This window comes from Hetaerina americana, unplaced genomic scaffold (genome assembly GCF_022747635.1).
Source record: "Hetaerina americana unplaced genomic scaffold, ioHetAmer1.1.p SCAF_10, whole genome shotgun sequence".
NCBI classification, from domain to species: domain Eukaryota; kingdom Metazoa; phylum Arthropoda; class Insecta; order Odonata; family Calopterygidae; genus Hetaerina; species Hetaerina americana.
The window spans coordinates 57597469-57622372 of record NW_027286070.1 but is presented as its reverse complement, the minus strand read 5'-3'; the positions used below and the strand labels follow the sequence as shown (position 1 = coordinate 57622372).

General features: G+C 39.1%; 1 long non-coding RNA gene across 1 annotated transcript in view; it reads left to right on the top strand.

Annotated features, from left to right (window-relative positions):
* The first annotated feature begins 5738 nt into the window (after positions 1-5738).
* LOC139698856 (uncharacterized) overlaps positions 5739-24904 on the top strand; it is a 222059-nt gene continuing 202893 nt past the window's right edge. Inside the window, exon 1 of the long non-coding RNA XR_011703020.1 lies at positions 5739-5769. This is a non-coding gene — a long non-coding RNA (uncharacterized lncRNA). The remainder of the gene's footprint in view (positions 5770-24904) is intronic.

The following is a 24904-nucleotide window of genomic DNA, read 5'->3' as shown; positions in this document are numbered from 1 at the left end:
AATGTAGAAGCATTAAATGGGTTGAAAAGGAAGGAATACAAACAGGCGGTAGAGAAAATCATGGAGGATGGTAAAGGGCTTATTAATATCGAAGAAAATTGGGAAATGATCAAAAAAGGGTTGTCTAAAGCCGCAAAAGACACTATTGGAACCGTTAACGCTAAAAGGACTAGGAAACCATGGATCACGGATGAGATGATTACAAAGATGGATGAGCGGCGAAAATGGAAGAATATAAATACAGAATTAGGCAAAATGAAGTACAAAGAATTGAACAATAAATTGAGGCGGGCAACAAATAAGGCAAAAGACGCATAGTGGAAGACGCAGTGCGAGGATATGGAAAGTCTCCAGAGGAAAGGTGAAATCGGTGCGCTGTACAGCAAAGTTAAATCGTTATCGGGAAGTAAGAAAGGAAGAGCTATGCTAATAGTTAGAGATAAGGCGGGTAAGGTAATAGTTGACGCAGGAAAGATCCAAGAGAGATGGAAGGAGTATATAGAAGAACTGTATAGTAAAGAACTCAGACCAACACAGTTAGACATTGAAAAAGAAAATGACGTAGAGGAAGACAGCTTAGGTCCAGGCATACTAGACAATGAGATAGAAAGGGCATTAAGGGAGATGAAACTAAATAAGGCCGTGGGGGTAGATAACATTCCCGTGGAACTTTTAAAATGCTTAGGAAAATGTGGGAGGAAGAGGCTATATGGGCTGATCCGTAGCATTTATGAGGAGGGAATCTGGCCGGAAGACTTTGTGAGAGCAGTTTTAGTTCCGATTCCGAAAAAAGTAAAGGCCACGTCATTTGAGGACTATAGGACAATTAGTTTGATATCCCACGCAGCTAAAGTTGTTCTCAGGATCATAAACAAAAGGATAGAGAATAGGGCCAATGATTACTTAGGGGATGACCAGTTTGGGTTTAGGAAGGGGAGAGGTACGCGTGATGCCATTGCAGTAATGAGATTATTAATCGAGAGGAATATAAAATACAACCAGGATGTATTTGCCTGCTTCGTAGATTTCGAAAAAGCGTTTGATAGAGTGAATTGGGAAAAACTAATGAGTATAGTGCAGAAAATAGGAATAGATTGGAGGGAAAGGAGGCTAATCCGCAACCTGAACATGTCTCAGACTGCTCAGGTGCGGGTGGGAAACGGGGAGTCAGGATGGGCAGTGGTAGGAAGGGGTGTAAGGCAGGGTTGCCCATTATCACCGTTGCTGTTCAACCTGTATGCAGAGGAAATGATCAAAGAGGCATGGGAAGAACTAGAGGTAGGAATGAAAGTGGGCGGGGAATTCGTAAAATCAGTTAGGTTTGCTGATGACCAAGCTTTAGTTTGTCAGTCAGCCAAGGGGCTGCAAGCATTGCTGAGTGAATTGGAAATTCAGTGCGACAGGTATGGGATGAGAATCAACATTAATAAAACAAAGGTTATGCGATTTTCTAGAAAGAAAAAGGGCAAGTTTAACATTAAAATAGGAGGGCAAAAACTAGAGCAGGTAGAACAGTTTACGTATCTCGGTAGTGTTTTGGACCAACACGGTCAAAGTAGTAGGGACGTAAGGAGAAGAATTGCGCTAGGCAAAGAGGCTTTCACGAGGAGGAGGGAGTTGATGACGGGGACTTTGAGTAAGGATGTTAAGAAAAGACTCGTAAAAACTTTGATATGGAGCGTAGCTATGTACGGCGCGGAAACGTGGTCATTGAAGCAGGAGGATAGACGTAGACTGGAGGCTTTTGAAATGTGGGTGTGGAGAAGAATGGAGAAGGTGAAATGGACAGAGAAGAAAACAAATTAGGAAGTACTTGGTATGGTGGGCGAAGAGAGGGGTTTGTTGGGAGCAATCCTATGGAGGCAGGAAAAGTGGATGAAGGGGGTGTTGACCGGCAGTGGGATGTTGAAGACTGTGATAGAGGGTAGAATGTTGGGCAAAAGAGGAAAGGGAAGGAACAGGATAGGGATGTTGGACGGGATGAAGGGCGGAAGAAAGTACTCAGAGATGAAGAGGGACCTGGTGTAGAGTAGAATTTAGGGTTGTGTTTTGTTAGTAGTCACAAAATATTTGTGTGGTAGTTGTGTCCATCGAAAAACCTACCTTAACCGGTAGATTACCTAAAAAAAAATATATATATATATATATATATATATATATATATAGATAGATATAAATATATTTATAACATATATTCCTGAGGAAACGACGGAAAATTTATTTTTTGTCCAATACAGTCATCTGTTAAAAAAACCCTTTAAAGAACATTTGATATTCCTACGTTATTCAGTGAGTTTCAGCACATTGAAATACTTTTTGAATTAAATAGGAAAATATTTGGCATATTTTTTAAGGTTAACTATTTAACCCATTTTTGAAATGCATAAGTCTAGACTAAATTGCAGAGATACTAAATATATGCAATACCGACTAATAGGCAAAAAATAGATACGAATATAACCATTTCTGCAAGAATCACGATTTCGGAATACCAACCGAACTATTTTACAACCGTTCCAAATGGTATTTCGTTGAACTAAATAAAAATCACAATCAGTCATTCCCAGTCAAATTGTTATCGATATTCATTGGTTACTGATTTCCTGGAAGTTTGCCTAGGTCTTGGAAATTAAATGTGGACGAGGTCTCATTCTGTCCGTCGTCCTGTCTCCGGCACCCGCTCGGCCGTCCTGTTTCCCAACTACATCGCGTTCCAAGAAACCTCGCCACTCCATCTATTTCCACTCCGTCCCTTCCTCCCCTCCCGCGCCTTTTATTATCTCCCCTCAGCCCTTCCTTTGTATCACCGTCTCTTGGCAGCTTCCTCAACCCTCTTCCCGTCACTCCCCTTCCACCCCCAACCTTACATTCTACCGCTCCGCGACAAATAAATTTAAATCCCAATACAACCTCCATGCCCTTCCTGGCTTGTTCCCTATTTCCTCTTCTCCTGATCCCTCCTGAAAGTTTAGGAACACGCCTCATACTCTTAAGGTGTGGGAATTAAAACACTTGCGAGCATCATTAATGTTCAATGATTTTCTTAACCAAACGATAATTTTTGTAGGTGGTCATTGTGGTGAATACCATATCAGCTACAAAAGGTTAATCATACCCGGACCTAGTTTTACCATAGCATATAATATTAATCTGGTTTTGGAAAGCTATATGCCTCAATTTCCTCCCAATCTAATCTTGAACTAAATATTTCCTATCAAAAGACTGCCAGGTTTTAGAATCAAACCAATTTGTTATGATGATAACTATCCTGCTATTACATTTTAATCTCGGCGTTTGGCAGTTGAAGCCACCCCATTTATGTTATTCCATATTCATCTCCTTATTGCATTTTTAAAGATTTATATTATTCTGCTTTAGAACTTTCCTGAAGGTCCTGTATTACATAGTCTAACTTTATATTTTCCTGTATTTGAGATTCTTCTCCTTCAATTAAATTAGTCTTGTCCTAATTACCTAAATTTAAATCCTATTTACCCTAAATATATAGGTTCTTTGATCAGGGAAATCGTGACTCAATCAATCGTGACAACCATGACATCAAGCAGTCACTTAAGTTACTTTAGAGTAAAGTAAGAACTGTTACATGTGATATTTATAGCATCTTAACTGGTAATTATTTACTGAGCTCAAGCTGAATGCTGCTGTGGTAAATATAAGCATAATGTATTGCTTAAGTATAACGTGAATTATAGCTGACGTGGGCGCTTCATACGTCATTGAAAACTGCTCTAGGTAATAACTAACTACAAATTGGTATGAATACATAATGATATCTTGGTAAACACAGATTTATTATGATTATTTCCCATTTTATTCGTGTATGTGATTGAAAAATGATATACTTGTCACTCCAAAGACAGAATAGAACAAGAAGGAAATGCTTTTCTCAAGGGTTGTAGTGTGTGCTTTACATAGAGAGCAGAAAAAATTAATATTTCATTTATTCCACAACATAAGTTGAAGAACGCTTGGTACTTTTGTTTAACTTTAATACAAATCTAACAAAAAATAATATTCTCGTCGTTAAAAAAATTACAAATTTTTCGCATCTGTTCATATTTTAGTTGCGATAAATGATCGGACCGCAAAATAAATTATGCGTCTCTATAAATCTCAGTATTACAGTAGAATCATATCATCCTTGATACTTTCTATTTTATGATAATGCTCAAGGAGATATGTGATCCTTCCCATCGAGAACTTGACCAAATAAATTTCCCTCCACGACCACTCTTAACAATTGTTTTTACAATTACCGGGGCCGAGGGTCACAGAAGGAAAAGCAAGAATGTGATTCTGGCTCTTTGCCAGATTTAAATAACTGCCAAGTCAATCATGCGTGTTTAATGCCGAAATTGGCAAGATAGCCCAAGCCCCTAACTAATTTATCAGGCTGGGGAACGGAACCAATATTACGGAAAGAGAGCTTGAGTGGGGTGACATATTTCCCCTCACTCGATCCACATCCATATCGCATATGGCAAGAGGCGTCGAATGGAATTTGATTTTCCTTCTCTTTATGTACCCTTCCCTGACTCTGAAAGAAAAACTTCACCGACTCCTTTAGGTGTCCTAGGGAAGTATGTTGAGACGTATGCCGACCGCCAGCTGATCGCTCGTCTCATGTTCAACCTCGCTTCGCCCGGTGGGTCTAAAGGGACAAACGAATTGCGCCACTCTTCCGACCCCTCACAACCCAACTGACCAACTCGTAGCTGGACTCGCTTTGCTGGTCCTTGCCCGCAGTTTAATGCCCCCGAGACCAGCGATCTCCATCCGCCGACCGTCACTCTCCCCCACTCTCTCTCCCGCGAGGGCGAAGTCCGTATCTCCCACCGAGGACGAATTGCAGCCAGCCCAATGCAGCCCGCGACCATCTCCCCCATGCGCGACGCCCAAAACTCCCGTCCAGTCCCTCCCCCCAACCGATCTCCCTCTTCCAGCCGTCACCCCTCCCCCCCAAGAAAGAAGCCGTGCCCGATTTTCGAGTCCCGCGGCGGCAAAGGCGCCGTCCGCGCTCGCCGAGAATTCCTCCTCCGCTTACCTCCCTCCGAGGCTCCGCTCCCTCGCGCCAGAGCCACCTCCTCCTCCTCCCCCACTCCACACACACACACTCCTCCTCACCTCCTCTAACTCACCCCCCCCCACACACTCCCCGACTCCACTCACCCTCCCCCACCCAGCCCTCGCCAGTAGTGACGTCCCTCCCGCCCCGGGCGCAACAGTCCACCGCCAGTTCCCCAACTTCGCTCTATAACAGTTCCCCGTGAGTTCTTCCTCAAATCGCGCCGCTCTTAAAACTCGACGCCCTTCTTCTCCTTCCTCCCCGCCTTCGCACGCTACCGGGAGGGGTGTGGAACACGGAGTGTGGAGCGAAGAGTGAAGAGGATCCAGAGGAGTCAACCCATCAAAAATAAAAATTTAGTTTTTCCTCCTACAGCCGTAGTGCCTTCGTGCTGTGCCACCGATCAGTGTTTGAGAATTGTGCAGTGTTATTTTCAAGTGAAGCTAGTTGTTTTGGAAAAAAATAAGCATATCTATTTATATTTCTGCGAGTGTGAGAGAGGATTACTTCCTCCTGTTTCTCCTTTGTGAGTCAGTCCTGTTTCTACTGTTGTGCAACCGCGTGGCATCGATCTCGGGAACCAAGGTTTTCACTTTGGATACAATTGTGCGATTATTTTCATCGGAGAATAGGATATTACCACAACGACGGAAGGAAACAAAGGAGGTTTAATCATCAGCACGGTAAGTAAAAGATTTTTTTCCGATTTCGAAATGTAGATGGAGCTCCTAAACAACTAGTAGATATTTAGGGTGTTTTCATATCAGTTAGCTAAATTTTCGTTTTTTTGAATGAAGGACACGTGTGTGATCACTGGATCGCTACGTGATATTCGTTTGTTTCGCCGGCCCAGGAAATCCCTTCAACTATCTTTCAACTGCCTAAGTTCACCTGATACTGTATAATGAAGATATATTTAACCGTAAATGTCTTGGAATTAAATGTTTTTTTAATACACAAGAATCTCGCGCGAAATTCTAGAGGACACACTCGTAACGGGACCGAGAGGAGATGGAAACCATTACCCAAAGACACGACGGGACGATGGGGGTAGGATTTCCGTGTAAAACGAGCACATTATTTTCAATTGAAAAGATTCATTCCGTCACCATCTGTCGATTTAAATGTTGCTCTCTGAGTTTTCGAATAAGCTCTCGTTGGTGTACCGCGTCTTCTTTTAGTAGGGAATGTGTTCTGCTACTTCGCTCACAATGGAAGGATGTCGTAACACGAATATTGTATAATTTTTGCCTTGCGGGCACAATATCGCGTTTCCTTATCATAAATCACCGATTTAAATCGCTTATATTCCACAGAGCATTGTTATCTAGAGTCAGCCGCTTGCTGCAGCTGTGTTGGGCACACATTGCGCTCTCTCCCTGCGAGCGTTTAATTTTGTTCGAAGGTGAGGCGACGTCAATGCGAATTGCGTCGTTCACTTGTCGAGGGCTTGGCGCGCCTTTTTGTAACGGCGTTCGCGTGTCCACGGCTCGGAGCTTGCGCAAGACGCGTGTAAACCTTCGAAAGGAATCATGTATAAAGGGGATGGTGAGGGATGCGAGGGCGTAGTGCTATAATCAGGAGAGGTGGAGGGTAGGGTTTGGAAGTTGAGGATAGGGCGGGGAAAAACAGCTGCTGGCATATCTCCCCGTGCACGAACAACAGGTAGACGTCGAGGGTGTAAAGGGGGGCATTGTCGAGGGAGGGTGGATGCGGTATCTCAAGGGGAGAGGGGCTAATGAGGTGGATTTGGAGAATGGGGCGGTGATGAAAAATGGGTCGGGGATAGGGAGGAGGGTGGGGGTTGGAGGGCGTTTGTGAGTTCCCGGACGGCGGAAGGGCAAGGAACGCCAGTCACGTGGCGCCTTCAGGTCTCCCCCGTAGTCTACTTCCTCCATCTTTTATGTATCGCTTCATCCCCTGGCTCCTCCCTCCGTGTACCCCGTCTCGTGGCACCCAACTCGCTCGCCCGACCCACCCATTGTGTCCCTCCCCGCCCACCGCACAAAAGGACAGACACTCTGCCCGACCAAACACTGGGGACATGCCCAAACCCGCACCCCTTCCTATCCTCCTTTTCCTCAACCCCTTCTCCCCATCCCTCAATCCATTCCATTTGCACCCCTGCCAGTCTGCTCAAATAATTGGATGCAGCTGACGACGATCGACATTATTATTCTTCGATCACTTATTCTCCGAATTCCCTCCTCTTTCTCTCCCCACTCTCTCTCTCTCTTCTCTCTCTCTCTCTTCTCTCTCTCTTCTCTCTCTCTTCTCCCTCTCTCTTCTTTCTCTCCCTTCTCTTCCTCTCTCTCTTTTCTCTCTCCCCTGTCGTCTTCCCGCTTCCTCGCCACAAATTCTCTGTTCTATCTTTGGTTTGTCCATCGTGGAGGGGAATAATGAGATACAGTCACTCGGAGATAAGCAGGTATGATAGAGTGGAAGGGGGAAGAAAAGCTAATTTATGGATGGGTGAGAGCGTTTTCTTTTTCCATCTAGGGCGATAGTAGGAAAAGGACCGAGCGTGTGTTTCATCGTTTAGATTTTGTTTGAACCTAGTGTAGATTAGTCATTTTTTGAGATGAATCCTAAATTTCGGCCCTTTTCAGAAGTGTGAATAATGAGTTCTCTCGAAGTGGCAAGGTATTCTAATCTCTCTTACAAAATGTTATGGCAAATGCTTTTCTTCAGTGAATCCGCTTTGACGTATTCATAACGGATTTACTTCCTCTGAGCTTCTACCAGTCGGTCGCGGCAGTCGGATTGTTCAGGTGCGTACCTAGAGAAACAAAGCTAGGTTCCAATTCCACTTCCCTCTTTGATGTTGTGTTTGCTCTAGGATTAGTGGCTTTGGATGAATGGTGGGATATGATTGCATAATTTCAATGTCTAAGATAAAATCAAAATCTACTGGCACCACCAGGAAAAACTCTTAAGGACTCTTGTCAAATTGCATATTTGTTTTTTATCCCCTACTGGCAGTGTCCTTGAAAGTTCTTAAGAGGAAACATATTAAGCTTTGTCTCCATAATTGATGGTCATGTGGGTACGTTTATAGCGATAATTTCTGTTTTCGGGATAATGTACATCTTGATCATTTATTCCTTTTTGACGAGTAGCACTGGTGGGGTTAAGTGAGAAATAGATAGCCTCAGATATTTCATTGGGTCAGCTCAAACTTTTTCCAGCACCAGCAGATTACCAAATTTAGTTCTTTAAGTACAGATCTGAGCTAACTTATTCGTGGTTGTTACCTTAGTTAAAAAGTGATTCCGTCTTCGTGAAGGGTTGGTTCGATTCCACATGTTCGAGAAAATATTGTACATTCGTTATTCATACGTATAGATTAAGAATAGCACGACACCCAAAATGGGCCTTTGTCGCACACACGAGGGTAGGGATACACAATTTGCATTTGTTACCATTTATTACAATACAAACAATACAACATTTGTTACCATTTATTACGTCATTGGAGGATATTGATTATCAAATATGATTTTATGCAGAGATTTAGATTTCCTTTTATTGCATAATAGTGTAATTTATCGAAGAGAATATGACTGACAGTGGAAGCTTTACTGAGCTCTGGAAATAGGTCATTTGTTTTTTTGTATCAAGAGAAGTTCTAATGCAATAAATGTATTACATATGGTTAAAAGCGTGGATCTATTTTTCATAATATCATTTTATAACAAGAAAAGTCTATTATTTTCCTCAACGTAAATTATAAGTCTGTGAAATAATGATTTTTAAATATTTTGGCGAAGATACTCTGATAGTATCGTCCTATAATTGTTAGCATGCTTTAATACACTTGTTTATCCATAAGCTGAGTTGATTTTTGAGGACTTACGAAGGATTTGGGTAAATAAAACATTAAGAATATTGGGTTATTATGTGAAGTAAATTAAACTAGTGATTCAGATCAGAATTGAATAAGAAGGCGTGTGATGCATCTTCTCCTAGACTACGATTTGCACGGAGATCATGGACTAGTTTTGATAATTCTTTCTCTAAAAAGGGTAAAATAAAGAGACATTTCCAACTAGTAATATGATCGTTGTTGTTGTGGGGCGTAAAGAGATTATTCAGATTATAAGTCGATTTATTGTTGAAATTATTGAAAAATAACGAGAATATCTGAGCAGGATAAATTGACTGCAAAAAATTGGAAGAATACGTTTTCAGATAGTGAAAATTTAACAAGTATGATAACCTGAATGAAATTGAAATAAATAGATGAAAATTATACTTGAGTGCCTTAAGTTAAATGAAATGCATTCTCCGAGGAATAAAAATTTGTTGAAAATAATCATATACCATTTATTGTGTAGTATTACTTTAGCAGCTCAAAATAATATTTCATGGGCTGCATTTTTTTTCTCTATGTGTCCATACTTACCAAAGACTACATGCATTTTTGAAGTGATTGTATTCAATTTTAATATTTTTAATTTGAGTTTTTCGTTAATGCAGAAGCCAGAGTCACCAACGCACCACGAAATGAATACCTTAAGCAACACCAATTAACGAATAGCTAAAAAATAGGAATGGTGAAATGCAATCAACTTCGGTACACTTTTCCATTGATTTTATTCTAAAGCAAGAATATAATGAAAGCGGAGAGAACAGAGCAGTCGAAGTGTGGAAATATAATACCAGATCGCGCTTCCGCGAGAGCTTAGCTTTCGCTTTTAAAATAGCCGAGCGCTGGCTATTTTTGTTTTTGAGAAAACAACTCACCTTTGATGTCTTTAAACTCGCTTGAAATTTTCTCTAGATTACTAAAGTCTGTCGTATTTGATCGAAAATTTTTCAATTACTGGCTCTATTATTTGCATCCAGGCATACTTAAGAGCACTTAATGAACAAGAAAGTATGGGGCAGAAAGTGATGCAAAAGAGCTTGTCAATGGAGAAATCTTTTTTAAGAAAACTTCATTCATCTGTATTTTGTTCCTCATTTTAAAAAGATTGAAGTGCGTAGAAAGTAATTGTATGTCATGTACGATTTATTTTTAAACATTGCTATTATAGGGACATCATGATATCATTCCTTGCAGAGAATAGGAAGTAAGAAATCCGATTTTGGGGAAAATATTAATTGAAAAGAACATCTGGGAACATTTATGGTAAAAATTTCTTCAGCGAATAGGGCGGGATATTTTACACAGAGTTCCATTGTGTAATCAAAATTCAGCTTACGCAACTCTCTGCATTCATTTAACACAAAAGATGCTATCTCTATGGTCAAACGTTATTTCATAAACTTGTGAATAGGTGAAAATTGCTTCAGACCATTGTTATGGAACTTCACTCTTACTTAGTTGATCATGGCTCTTAATGTCCATTAGTTAGTTATTATCGTTGCCCAGAGAATTTGCCATCAAGTATTGCGGTGTCAATAAGTTTCCGAGATATTTCTTAGTAATTTTTTTACATTCCATTGGTTCATGCATTTTATTCTGTCATTTTATCCTGAATATTCTTTCTCCATCTTCCTCTTACTTTCTTCAACCTACATTTCTTACGTTCACGTTATTGTCAAATTAATTTTTCACTAGAAAATACTTAACTTTTCGCTACTTCTTCACATCTTCTCATTATTGTTTTTCATATATTATACATAAATATTGTACTCATTCTATTGGCTATAATCGTGTCAGATTGTGCATCAACTGATAAAATTAGCCAAACTGAAACTAAGATGTTGGTTGGTATAGACTCGTTCTCGTCTAATTGCCAGCGAACGTATTATATAACAGGGTACACTGAAGACTTCACCAAAAGTAATAAGAGATTCATATATGTGTTAAAAATGAATAAAAATATAGGAAAGTTGTGATTGTTAAAATGGCTTACTGGGAAATATTACTTCTGAGAAAATCCTGTTTTAATTTACCTCCACTAACACCGAGAAAATCTAGTTTTTAATCACACAACCATTTTTGTTACCAAACGTTTATTTAATTTTTAAAAGAAAACAAAAACCTATCTAAAGAATTAAGATATTATACTTTCTTCATAGATAGTCAATAGCCATGGAGAATGTTTTGTACCAACATGTCATAGGTTGTTTGTTGGCAGCTTGGTGAATATATGGTCGTGTATTTTGTCAAAAGGCTTTCTCAAATGGCACTGTTTTTAAGTTCCAAGATTTGTTCAGCCGATAAATAACGTGAGTGAAAATGTCTGTGTCATATGTGTATTTTAATGACTATATTATGTTTATACTGGAATAGCAAAAACAATATGGCCTGAAGAAGGTTTTTTTAGTATTCAGAAAGGAATCATCATATTTCCTGTTTTCCCTTTACACCTCACACATTGAGCCAAAAGCATAATGGGCGTACGTTATCATTTGGTGCCTAAATGGAAAATATTTTCTATTTTAATTGCAACAATATTGGTAAGCATAATCTAATATCCCATTTCACTGATAACGTAATATATGAAGTAAACTAAACTATCTTCGACATTGATTATCAGAACTGAGGGAAATTTATGAAAAATTATATCAGCGTAGCGGTCGAGTTGTAATAATGCGGAACCTGCAATTGCTATCGTGCCAATTAACAAACACATCGATTTACCTATTAATTAATACAATATCGTACTATACAATACTTATCGTACAATATCGATTTAGGTTTATAAACCATTGATATAAGTACTAGTATCGCTGGAAGCCCAGATAAACTTACTTTCCCTGACCTTAATGAATCAATTATAGTATGCAAAAAACTTCAAATTTTAATTTGGGATGTCCATAGTATTGAAATTTTTACAATAACGGTTTCAAGCAAATATATTTGTAGAAGTACCGAATATCTTTAATGTACAACAATCAATAAAAACTGGATCTTTGTTGGAATATTTTCATAATGATTTCATAAATGTACATGCTTTCGCAATCACCGGAATAAATACCGTGGTAAAATAAAAGTAACATTTTATTGCTGTTTCGGTATATTTACTTTATGAAAAGATTTCGATTATATAGATCAATCAAAACCGAAACATAAATCAGTAATACATTTGAGAAAAATGGAAAAAATATGAATGAGAGCTGGATTCAAAAAATATATGACCTTAAGGGGATTTGTCTATCGGGTAGAAATGTATCTTGGTAAGTTTAGGAACTTAATAGAAAACTAGATACACATTTTTCTCCAGATGACACACATTTGAATACTATTATCGATATTTATGAGAAAGTTCTCTAAATTAATAATGCAAAGCGGAAAAGACGCGAACTTGATTATTTTTATTTTTTTTAATCTTTGCTTGGGTTTTTCTTACTTTTGAAAGTGGTGAAAGTTCATGAAGTGAATTGATGCTGATTAGACTTCATTTTAAATGGAAAGTACGTGTGTGAGCTAATGGGGTGCATCTTTTTGGGAACTTATTGAGAATATGAAAGCGATAGTAGAAACATAGAGAAATCCAGCGTTAGTAGTAGCTTAATCTTAACGGAAAGCGAGAAAATTTCGAACATGTTAACGTCCCAACCGATGTGCGAAGAAGGGAGAGAAAATATTATTCACACAGCAGCCTAGAAGTAACTGGAATGTAAATGTAAATTCACTTCTATCGGTATCCAAACCCGGTCCCTCGTCGAAAGGCATGATGTGTGCCAGCCACCAGTCAGAAACCAGTTACTAATGTGATGGATGGGAAGTATGGTTGAAAATCATGCTCGTGAACTGTTGCCTGTTGTGCGCGACCCCAAGTGTGGACACTGTCTAGGATAAATGAATTAATGTGTTGAACAGTCGAATCAACGCCTAACTGGTACCCTGAAAGCCCTCGAGAGGGTGCGCGTAAGGGAATGATTTACCACCAGGCACGGAACATCAAAAATTTAGTTTTTTCTTAATTTTTAGCTGAAATATGCGCGTAAAATAATCCCAATATTGTAAATAATGAAAACAGTAAGTTCATGAACTACGGTATGCAAGTGTGTAATACGTCTACCTTTTTGAAAAAGGATCTGTTAGCAACAAATAGGAATAGTTACTACGTTGATAAGCAATAATAACATACTGGCCTTCTTGCAACGTATTAACATGGCTGAGTGTAACTAGATTGATATGGACATAGACGAGATTCTCCTGAATACATACCTTATGTCCTCGTCAGGCATCGGGTCGTTTCTCAAAATGCAGTCATCCCAAGCCGCAGAAATTTCCTGCCGACGTCAGACAATTCAGTGAGCAGGCAATGGAACGAACGGTGATGAATCGGATGGAATCGGTTTGGGATGCGTTTCATGGTGAAGGTCGAAGATCGAGATAACGCAGCCGAGCCTGGAAGGTGGTGTACTGTAAATGTTGTGAAACCTGCGGAAAGGTTTAGAGGCGTCGAATGGCGAAAAGAGGCCAGAGGAAAGCATTTCATGGTGCGAGTGGACATTCTTATTTATCTAAAATAGGAGATCGCCTGTACGATGAAATTGTATCTATCTCCTTTGCAGAAAGAGCCTTTAAGGTTAGTCATTTTCCCCATGAGCCATTTTCAGTATTCTTTTTGTAAAACTTCCGAGCATCAAAAAGAAAATTATTGTTTTTAAGGAAAACATAGCGTTTATTATTTTACAAGTATTATGTCCCAATCACAACGCAATGTTTACGCTTAATGGTTCATATCCGGTCCTTTTTGCTTGTTTCTGCGACGGAATATAGATGGATAAAAGTAGTAATGAATTTATAGATTTGGATCGCAATAGTTTTGTTCGGCTTGCAAGAGTCATGCGAGGATTTTATTCTTTTCAGTTCCCATGATAAGTGCAACTTTACCTTCTAACGACTACGGCATTTTACAGGTTACTTTTGACACATTATCATCAGATGTCGAAAGAAAAACAAAACCGTTGGAATACCCCAGGCCCTCTTTCACCCTTCGTAATAAGTGATTACATCTATTATCCCGGGAGACTTTGAAAAGCTAACATACTGAGGTCATCACTTCATAAATAGACCCCTATATGTGCCGTACTCATTCACTTGAACACTAAATAGGATGCTCCCGGTCAAAATCGTAAGAATATCCGCCTCGGATGAGAATGGCGTGAAAGATACGTACGTACAATGTTTGAACCAGTGTTCTCAATTTCCACTATCTATCTTAAAAGAACCCTACTTTACACTATTCTACCTTAATCGTGATAAAAATGGGGGGGGGGGTTCAATAATTGTATCGTAGTCCTTTTATCTTAGCCAGTAGTTTCTTCCGAGTGGAGAAGGAATGGGGGGGAGTTGCAATAACTGTACCGTAGCCCTTTCATTTAAGCCAGTAGTTTCTTCCGAGTGGAATCTGGAAAATTAAATTCCTGGACAGGAACCAGCTTAAAAATTTACTTATCCTCTGATAAAAACACAATATCACCCACAAATTAATGTTTGCACCCTACCTTGAAGTGTTATTCAAAATTTAGCCATACCCTTTACATCGCGTCGAAGTAAGACGTGAACTGTTTCCGAAAATATCTTTACGTGATTTAGATTCTTTCCACTGTCAAGAAAAGAATTGAAATCACTTAATTTATTCTATTCGGGTAAGAGTAAGTTAAAAATGTACTTCGATTGAGTGATGACACTCGGAAAACAAGGGAGTCGTTGAGTTTCTGGATGGTTGTGAAATACTTCAGGCTTTAAGTAAAAATTTAAGAGATCAAGAGTTAAGGCTTATTTAGGAGGCGTAAGACAATAAAAATGTCACGGCGATGCGACGGATATTCTAACAAAACCGGATCAGAATTTTTCAAGCATTATTACATTATAAGGATTTAATCGTTAAAATTTCAAATTTTACATGAAATAATACTAAATGAAATTGATTTTGCTTTCGAGGAAGTCAGATCAGTGTGTCGCGTAACCGTCTTTCCTTACGAAAGAGGTGACCCTGAGGTCTGTCATTCTCTGAAGCGAGTGTTATAGGGGGTCTTCTGGAAATGCAGCTCTAATCATCTCATTTACCTCTGTATAAGCGCGAAGGTTTGTTAAAAGAATCAATGTTCCTGTGCTGTTCCGCGGCCTTTACATGTAAAAGTATGTGAACATCATGCACGGGTACTACTTAATCTTTCTTCTTCCTCCCCATTCTCTGGCTTGTAACTCAGTGGCTTTGCTAAGTTTTTCTGCTCAGCGTAGTTTATAAAGCATAATATGGTTCTATCAAAACGTTTATTTTGTATTTTAACAACGAATGTTTTCAGTGAGGACCATTGGTTCGACCAAGTTCTATCAATTCTACTGTCTGATGTTTCTTCCAAACTCCATATTACTTTATTTTCACACTTGAAATTATCAGAATTTTATTTTTCGGCGGTATTCAGATATATTTATAGGAATTTCATGAATATAGACAAGTATTAACTCTAGACCAATTGTTTAATTGACTGATATGTATTTCTGATTTAATATTCAGGACTTGGAAAAGGAATCGCCAAAACAGCTGAAAGGATACTAGTTACAGATATTTAATTATCACTATTAAGGTTATAGTAAAAAATGCACCAATTTAATCTTCGTAAATTCCATACTATTTTGTACAACTTTGGAGGGATTTTAATAGTGATAAACTAATTTTTATAAACAAATTTATAGTAATTGCGGGAGATGCCGTAACAGTAACTTTTTACGGAGTCATCCTCTATTATGCATTTCAATGCAACAATTTCAGAGCGAAAAATCAATGACCTTGACCGGGATTCGAACCAGGATCCCTTGATTTCCGGCCGAGTGTTTTAGCCAGTTAAGCATAGAGGGCGCCTCGATAGCTTAACTGGCTAAGGCAACCGGCAGGACATAAAGGAATTTTCTGAAACTGAAAACCTCAATTTAGTGTAGTTTATACAATGCAACAATATCAGAGAATATAAATCATTCGCCTTGACTAGGATTTGAACCCGGATCCCTCAATGTCCAGCCAAGTGCTTTAGCTAGTTAAGCTTAAAGGGCGCCTTGGTAGTCAAGGCCGATGATTTTGACACTCTTAAATTGTTTTGTTTTATAAACTACACTAAAGTGTGGTTTTCATCTCCATAGAATCTTACGATTCATGAATATCTAGGTAATAAAAATGAGAAGGGACGAAAAATATAACATCGAATAACATATGAAACTTCATATTACCGTAATTCCACGTTTTCAGTGAATGGACACGCTTCGGATATGTACATCAGTATCTCCCCTGCTAGTCACCTCCCGATTGTGTGGCAGGAGTTGGTTCTACTCTAAGCATTCATCATCAAATTTATGTTAGTACGTCCCTAAAACAACGTATTAAATGAAAAAAGTTTTTAAGTTTTAACGATGGAAATGGCTTTCACGGAAAGATAAATAACAATACCAATTTATGAGCATACTGCACTAATCTGCGCTATTGAGATGATCCGCTCGAAAGGTTAGAGAAAAATTCGAGATAGGTGAAATAATGTCAATTAAATGAACTGTTTGGTATAACAAATCGCGTCTCGTCTATGTTGGCAACTATAGCCGATAGTCCTCGTTTCCGGTATTTCAGTTATGGTAAGTGATCCTATAACTCAGGCAACCGGTTGGAAGGAGTCATTACTTCCGATCTCAAATGGCAATTTCGTCAGTAACTTTAGATTTTAGTGCAATGCTGCACGCATTCACGACATTTCATAACTGCATTGTCTCTCATTCAGGCGATACATCGTCACCTTTAGTAGCAACACAATTCCATGATCACCAAATCCATAATGGTAAATATGATCAGTAACATTTAACTCTCTAGGTACTGCACTTCAAGTGGAAACCTATTTTGCTTGAATACGTGTAGCCAGCTTGGTGGAAGTGTTCGCCTTAAAGGGCTCCATTAGTCTACTAAGCGTATGTAGCTCAAGTGTGTGAGACCTTAGTGAGATAGCAAGTCCTCAGGATGTCCATTAATCTCTAAACATCCCAAGGGTGCGCGGGCACACCCGACGTGTTTACCGTAGTATTAGATGAGAGAGGAGGTCAAGTTCCTGGGGCATAAAAATATCTTCATACCATTCAGATTATTGCATCAACTACTATCAACATAGTTATTAATCTCAAAGCTATTGCGTGTTATTCTCCCGATGAATACTAAATATTTTATTTGATAAACTGAATATCACTTCCTAACGTCCTCATTAGAAAAGTTGGGACAAATATAAAGAGAAAATTTGAAAAGTAAAAAAAAACAGACATGGTCATAGGAACTGATATTATACTGGTGGAGGATCTGTAGGAACTATAGGCAGGTTATGGTTTTCGAAATTTCATATACTAAACTGAGGGGATGTAATTAAAAATTAACGAAATATCCTTTGGATGAACTCACGCGTCAAATGTCACGTTCATTGATTTGATGGCAACTTTGGTGTATGCTAAGGTACACAACTATTGTAATCATATCATTTTACAGACGTACGACTATAAACATCCTAATTCACATTCAACAATTACAAATGACCCAGATTTGCTCCAAAAAAACAGAAGAATAATTATAGTCACAGGCGGTAGAAATCAGCTAACGCATGATAGTGACACGTTATGCATAGCTGGAACTGCTAAAAACATATTTCTCATGGCGAGAATTCTAGAAATGGTCATAAGCGTTGCAATGTGTTAGGGTGTTCGCGACCACAAATCAATTTTATTAAACTTAAAACCAAACTTGCGAGAGTGATTAGAGTAATTTATCAAGTGCATTTAGTAAGCATACAAAAATTTAATAGAATGTCATCTGCAAGTAAAAATATGGGACTAGAATTCACAGTACAAATCATTAATTCTAGAAAATAATTGAAATTAATAAACTTTGTTAAAATTAAGTTCAATGGATTTTTTTACATTGAATAATTTCAAACCACTATCAATAAAAGGAATATCATATTATGTAAACTACCTTAGGGTGAAGGAATAAACACTATGGAATTCCCTGGATGGAATAAGATGGCAAATTTCCCATGTAATAAAACCCTAAGAGTGGTCTAAGTAAGTTCGTAAGCAAAACAGATAAGTTAGAATGGTGTTAAATGGATTAAGAAATGTTTAAAATTTTAAAAACATTTATTAAAGAAATAGGCAGAAAATAGAAAAAAATATTTGGATAATATATTGAATAAGAACATAGATTTGAACGCAAAATCCTGTGTTTATTCAAAAGAAAAATAATATAGAAGGGCTCTTCATTAAAGAGTTGAACATAAATTATTTAATCGCATTATTTCTTGTGAAATAATTATTAATTTATATAATACTGTTAGTTGAATATGTAATGTATTCATAGTTCAAATTTTATTGATATCACATGAGTATTACGTCAATGACAACGTTAAAAATTGAAACATTTTCTGTTCACTTACGGCAACGAAGTAGTACGCGACGAGCGATTCTTTGCATTGAAATTTTGCTTTGACCTGAGAAAATCGTCCTCCGGGGCTTATTAATGCTAAAGGAGGTTTATGAAGAGTTCGTTATTCCCTGTAGCAGAGATAGATGATGGTTGAAAATGTTTAAAGCGAGGAAAAAATTCAAAGGAAGAAGTAACCACAGCTCCATCCACTGATTTATAGAAGCTAATATTAACACCACTGCTGCCATTGGGATAGAAAATCGACGAATAGCACTAGGAGCATTATTAGGGATATTAAAAATTTCATATGCGTCACTTAGACGACGGTAGCAGAATAATTAAATATAAAATGGGTTTAACGCGTGATTGGTTCCGAGTGATCATAACCGAATAACAGAACGTAAGCCTGCATATTTGTTCAAAATTTACACGTAAATAAATGTTACAGAGAGATGAAATTACAGGATTTCCTTTCGAAGGTTATCCCTTAAAGTGAAAAGTCAGCGACAATATTGTAATCCAGAGATCATATGCTCTTTGACGAAATCTTTAGCGTTTTTCACCCCAAAAAAACCGAAGTGGCGGTTTCTGATGAGAAAGCCAGTCCTATAACTTTTCAGACATTCAGGGAGTGATGTATCTTTATGTCAAACCAGCACATGCAACGGTACATGAAGTATGCATGGAGATGCACTGAAAATTCATAAAAGTCACGTCAGTCGCAAAATGTCAAATTTCAATTCATAAGGCTGGATTCTTCACCACGATATTGCATGGCCATGCATCATAAATATCGTTACTTAATATATCGTACAAACCCGTGCAAATTGTATGATCACATCCTACGCACATTTCAGTAGATGTAGAATAGTTCCCGATTCTGGGCGATTCCGGAGGAAAATTGGTAGAACATTTCTTTTGGTAAATGAAGAATTTGCAAGGATGGAATTGATGGAAAATAGCTAAGTGAAATCTGAAGAATAGTAAACAATTTAATAGGTAGCATAGGCCTGTATGCAACTGAAGTCTGATCTCAGAAGTTTGGGTGTGGAAGACGTAGATTCTCAATATTATCGGTGCATTTTGGACAAAGAGGAAGACTAAGAAGAAATATATATTAAACGTTGTGCCTTCCAGGTATTTCTTATGGAAAGGGATAAACGTCTATGGCACCGTCATTGGATTGACTTCTTGGGATTCATATTTATAGATAAGATTCATTTTTAAAATTACTTGTAATGTGAGAACAGGAGATAACCCAAAGGATGTTACAGAAATTAATCTATGTACTAATTATTAATTTATTGATTCATGTATGCATGAGTGTTTGTAGTTTTAATGCAAATGGAACGAATTTTTGCGCCTTACTCAGCGGGTTTTGAAGCGTAGTCTGTTGTAAGAATTAGTATTAATTTAGGATACGAAATCACGCAAAATATCCAGTGATTTGACGCCCTTTAGCTTCACACCGTTATCTAAATCCAAGCTGTGTGAATCTCGTGAGAAATTCTCATCGGCAAAAGGAACGGTTAATGACTGATTCCCTGTGCTGAATATGCACGTTGATTTCGAACGCCGCGGACAACGGAATTAGTATGTTCAGGATATGTAAGGGCAATTGCCAAACGGAATTTCTGGTCAATACTTCCTTGTAATTGTAAAGGGAATTTGTTAGTTAAGGATGGATTACGGTCTGTTTGAGAATTTAATTGGTTTCCTAGTAGTACCACTAAGGACCTATGCCAAGGGCTGAACCTTACATCGCAAATAACTAAATTTCTATCCTGAAGAGAATGTTTCTTCAACGGAGATTAATTTAGGCAAATCATTCAAATATGCAAGAATTAATGGTTTGACTTTATGGTCCGTGTACGAGTATTCCATGTGATCAACTGGATGAATAAAGTCCTTTGATCGAGAGAGGATTAATGACTGATGCACATGAACAGGTGCGACTGGTAGTGGAATGTCTGATATAATATAGGTTTGTATTCATATATTTCTCATAGCGCCATTATGTAAAAGAACTTTACAACAAGTCTTGTCCAGCGATGCGTCGATCATAACTAATTTCCCTCACGCACGTGCTGTCCGTTCGTCACGAGTGGATCACGATGTGGTTGAATATACGCTTTGCCCAAAATTTTATACACGCTCGCTGGAGAGGTGAAAGAGACGTCTTCACGAGAGGACCGTTCGCGAATGGGAACTCCCACGGGACATGCAGACGATTGGGGGGAAGAGGGGTGCGTAAACAGAGCGGGCACACAGACACCCCGCCTACGTGTCACCGCCCCGTACAATTCGGCGCGCGGCCTTCGGCTGGGGGAGGGAGGGAGACGTGTCTCCTCGGCCTCCCCGTCCCTCTCTCCCACGACGTGTGCCTTTCCCGCCCGACGGGGGAAGAAGAAAGGGAGATGGAGGAAGGCAAACAAAGCGGGACACTCGGGTGGGGCTGGGGTGAGAGTTTCCGAGGTGGCGGAAGGTAGGCGGGGGAGAGTGCAAGGGAGTATGGGCGTGTAGCGGCATGGGAGAGGGGGAGGGGTGTTTGCAATTGCCATAAGGGCCCTTTTCCCCTCGCTCCTCGTGCGAATGGGTTTCGCAAGCATCGCCTCGTGTCGCTTGTTATTTTCGCGCCCATTATTTCGCCACGTTTCGACGTCTCCTCAGAATTCCCATCTTACACCATTCCACACTCCCTTCCTCTCTAACCGTTCTCTCTCGCCCCGTCCCTTTTCTTTTAACGATCCGATGATCGCCTTGTCGCAGAGATGAGCACATTTCCTCGTCGGGCCAGTTTGGAGAGTGTGCGTGGCGATTCCTTGTGTTCTACAATGTATGGTGCACGCGCCTTCTCTTGATGGTCGCCCGCCCATCTCGTCTGCATTATTTAACCATATTCCAGGTTCCCACAAGTGAATTCACTCTTCCCATGGCCCCGTGCGTGTCTTTGCATGCTTTAGAGAGTGCGAGAGACGCTCAGGGTCAGCAGAACGGAAGTCTTAGCCTTTTTTTTACGTTTTTTATAGCTAGTCACCGATCACTTATATGAATGGATAAGACAGCAATCTGTTGGCATGTTTGCGATTGTTTTCTAATTGAATCAGTCCTCAGTTATGAAACAATTCTACTTTCCTAAATTGTTTTTTTTTGTACTTCATTTCGGGTGCCTTTCGGAAGTTGGCTATCTTAACGCAGATTAATTAAAATTAACTTGGTTTGAGGAAAACACTGCACATGACTTATACATTATTGGAAGTAACCTAAGGGAAGATAAAAACTTGAAGATGTATTGTTAAGCTTAAATATTGAATTTTTTCATTTAAAAAATATTTGAGCCATATATTGTTGCACAAGATACTGCATAGGCTTATAGTATTCTTAGGAATATAGCGGGAAATTGTTTTCAGGAATTTTAGTCATTCTTCCTGGTTGCCTGCAGTATTCAGAAAGTTGGATAATAGAAATTAAAAAGATAAATAATGGTATTCTACTTACAGTTTTCCGCGGAATGATACAATCGCTCTTTTTCATGGAATATTTTACACATAATTAAAGTGAAACTGAGGCATTGCAGTTTTGCAATGGAGCTTTTCTTTGAATCTGATAGTCATTACAAAAACTCGGAACTCGGGCTAGCCACAACACGCAAGATGAAGCCCTATGCGGAACTAAACAGAAGTAAAAAATGTTGATTTAATTCAATGTGGTGAAAGCATTATTTGGCCGTGAAAAGGGTGACGGTTGAATGTATGTTTCATTGCATAATTCTTCTGTAAAGTGTACCGGTATTTTCCCAGCTATACCCAAGTAATTCCTAGTTTATAACAGAAACATCAGTTTTGAAAACAATCAGCCATTGTGCCTCAGGCAATACACAATTAAAAAATATCTCTGTAGTTTACATACTTTAATGAATTGCGAGTACATATGGCTTCTGAGAGTGAAAAAATTTAAAAAACAACTTTGTAAATTCCACAACCTAAAAATTTAAAAATTTAAATTTTTGATTTAAATAATATCCACGAAGTCAGGTCTGTTGCTATTAAGTTATTAGATAGTAAAATATCAGTAGCAAGGGGCCCCTTGTTTATGATAAGAAGGAAGTAAAGGTTAAAAATAAATATTCACTTTCTTTTTCTGTGCTAGTGCTCAAGCATTATTATGCATTTATCCATATTTAAGGTACCAAATATTAGTAAGTTCCTTCGATATTTATTTTTCAGAGTAATCGTGAACAGCTTTCAATAATGCTTTAAAGACTTTATTAGTGTTATTAGGAAGGTAAGTGATCAGGAAGCTGTTTGTTGAGGCTTCAGGCATTCCACTAACGTGACCAAGGCTGGTGGCACACTTGTGGGTCATCGTCGGGACAGTAAGGGTCGGGCCGGGCAAAATAAAAATTCAGTACAATAGATCAAATGAAAAGTCGCATACTACAGCGAAACGGGTCGGATTGCCGCGGGGATACCGGCCGTTTGTCAAAACTTGGCCGAGTGAATGCGGGCGGGAGCAGGTATATTTGCGTTCTTGGGGCATTGTAACATACCTGAGCTCACATGCCAGCGTGGAAAACCCGCAAGATTGTGCAAGGAGAAGTGACGTGGATTCTCTAGAATGGTCAACGCGATGTTGGAGATCAAGCTCTTAATTGTTAAATTCTAGGCTCGAGAAGGCATTTGGAATTTAGGAACATTACCTCCCATGAGATTAAAGAGAAGCAACAGCGTACTGGTTAATTTATTACCCTAACTGCAACGCGGGGGAAGAAACATACCGAGTCTAAGAGCTTAAGAAACTCAAAGATCCTTTAAAACGATCAATTGGAAGGAAAATATTGATGCAATTAAACTTTCTCCTTCTGTCTATGTAGTGACAATTTTAGTTTTTTCAGTAGAAACAAACATTTTAACTATTTTATAGGATAATAAATTGAATTATGCAATGAAATGAATTTTGAATTTAACTTTCTCCTATTTAATCTTTCCCTCTATTAAACAATTTTGATTTTCCCACCTTATAGAATAGGTGATATTGAAAGATGAACAAACACATTTTCCTTAATTATATTCACACGAAGATTATTGGGAAACTCATCGAGGGACTATAAAGACAGGTATCCTCTAATATCTGAGAAACCTTTCTAAATAGGTGATTTCCACATTTTTCGGGCTGCGTCCGCGTATGTCGTTTAAATGTACAACAGTTTCGCCAGCTATCCTGCTGGCGTCCTCAGGTCAAGGATGAAAAGAAGCTTGTTGTCCCGTCTTATATAGGAAAAATCCGGCGCCAATACCGGGAAATTTCTTGGCCAATCAGGGAACGTCCTCATATTTTCGCGGAATAATTCTTTTCCACGCACTGTGGAGTGGATATCCATCCTCTCTGTTAAAATTGTCTGGCCTTTTAACGATTCCCCATCTTACAGAACGCCGTGCCATGCCAGAGTTTATGAACTGATTGACCGATTTTGATAAAAGTTCTAGTATATAAAAGATAATTTTTTTATGACCCTCATTCACAATACTTTGTATTCTGAGATGAAAATACAAGGTGTATTAAAAAAAAGACCGGACTGATTTTATTCCACACAAACCGTTCAACGGATCGAAACGAGACACTATGCGTCATCCAGCGATATATCTGACGACTAAAACGAGAGGTGTTGCGTTTGTTTACGTCGAATCTTTATTCAGCAGCAGCGAAACGTGCCTTAACCTGTTCGTCGCCGCGTGCAACGGCAGCAATGAAGGAGCTAGAGGAACAGCGTGTGTGCGTGAAATTTTGTTTCAAACTTGGCAAAAGTGCTACGGAGACATTTGAAATGGTTCAGCAAGCCTTTGTATAGGAAACTATGAGTCGAAACCAGGTTTTTGAGTGGTACAGTCGTCTTACGTCGGGCAGAACCACGGCAGATGAAGATTCGCGAACGGGGCCTTTCACATCGACAGACCCCAACCATGTCGAATTGGTGAACGATTTGGTGCGGGAAAATCGCCGTTCAACTATTGGGAGATAGCCGAGGAAGAGAACATTAGTTTTGGATCTTGTCTGACAATTTTGACAGACAGTTTGGGCATGACATGCGTCGCTAAAATGCGCCGGCTCACTCGGCGCTGATCGTGACAGAGTTTTTCGCCAGAACCGGAACTTCCATGATACCGCAGCCACCCTACTCTCCAGACGTGGCTCCTTCAGACTTTTTTTGTTTCCAAAGTGAAAATCAACCTTAAAAGGGCGCCGATTCGACTCTATTGCGGGCATTAAAACTAGTGGTACGGCGGACCATAAGAGTATCCCTAAGGCGGCTTACCAGGCAGGGTTCGAGAGCTGGAAGAAACGTTGACAAAGGTTGTCGTCAGCCAAGGCATGTACTTTGAGGGCGACAAGTTCGATTAAGATGTATCCGTCGAAATAAACAAGTTATAAAATCACTCCTGTCTTATTTTGATCACACCTTCTA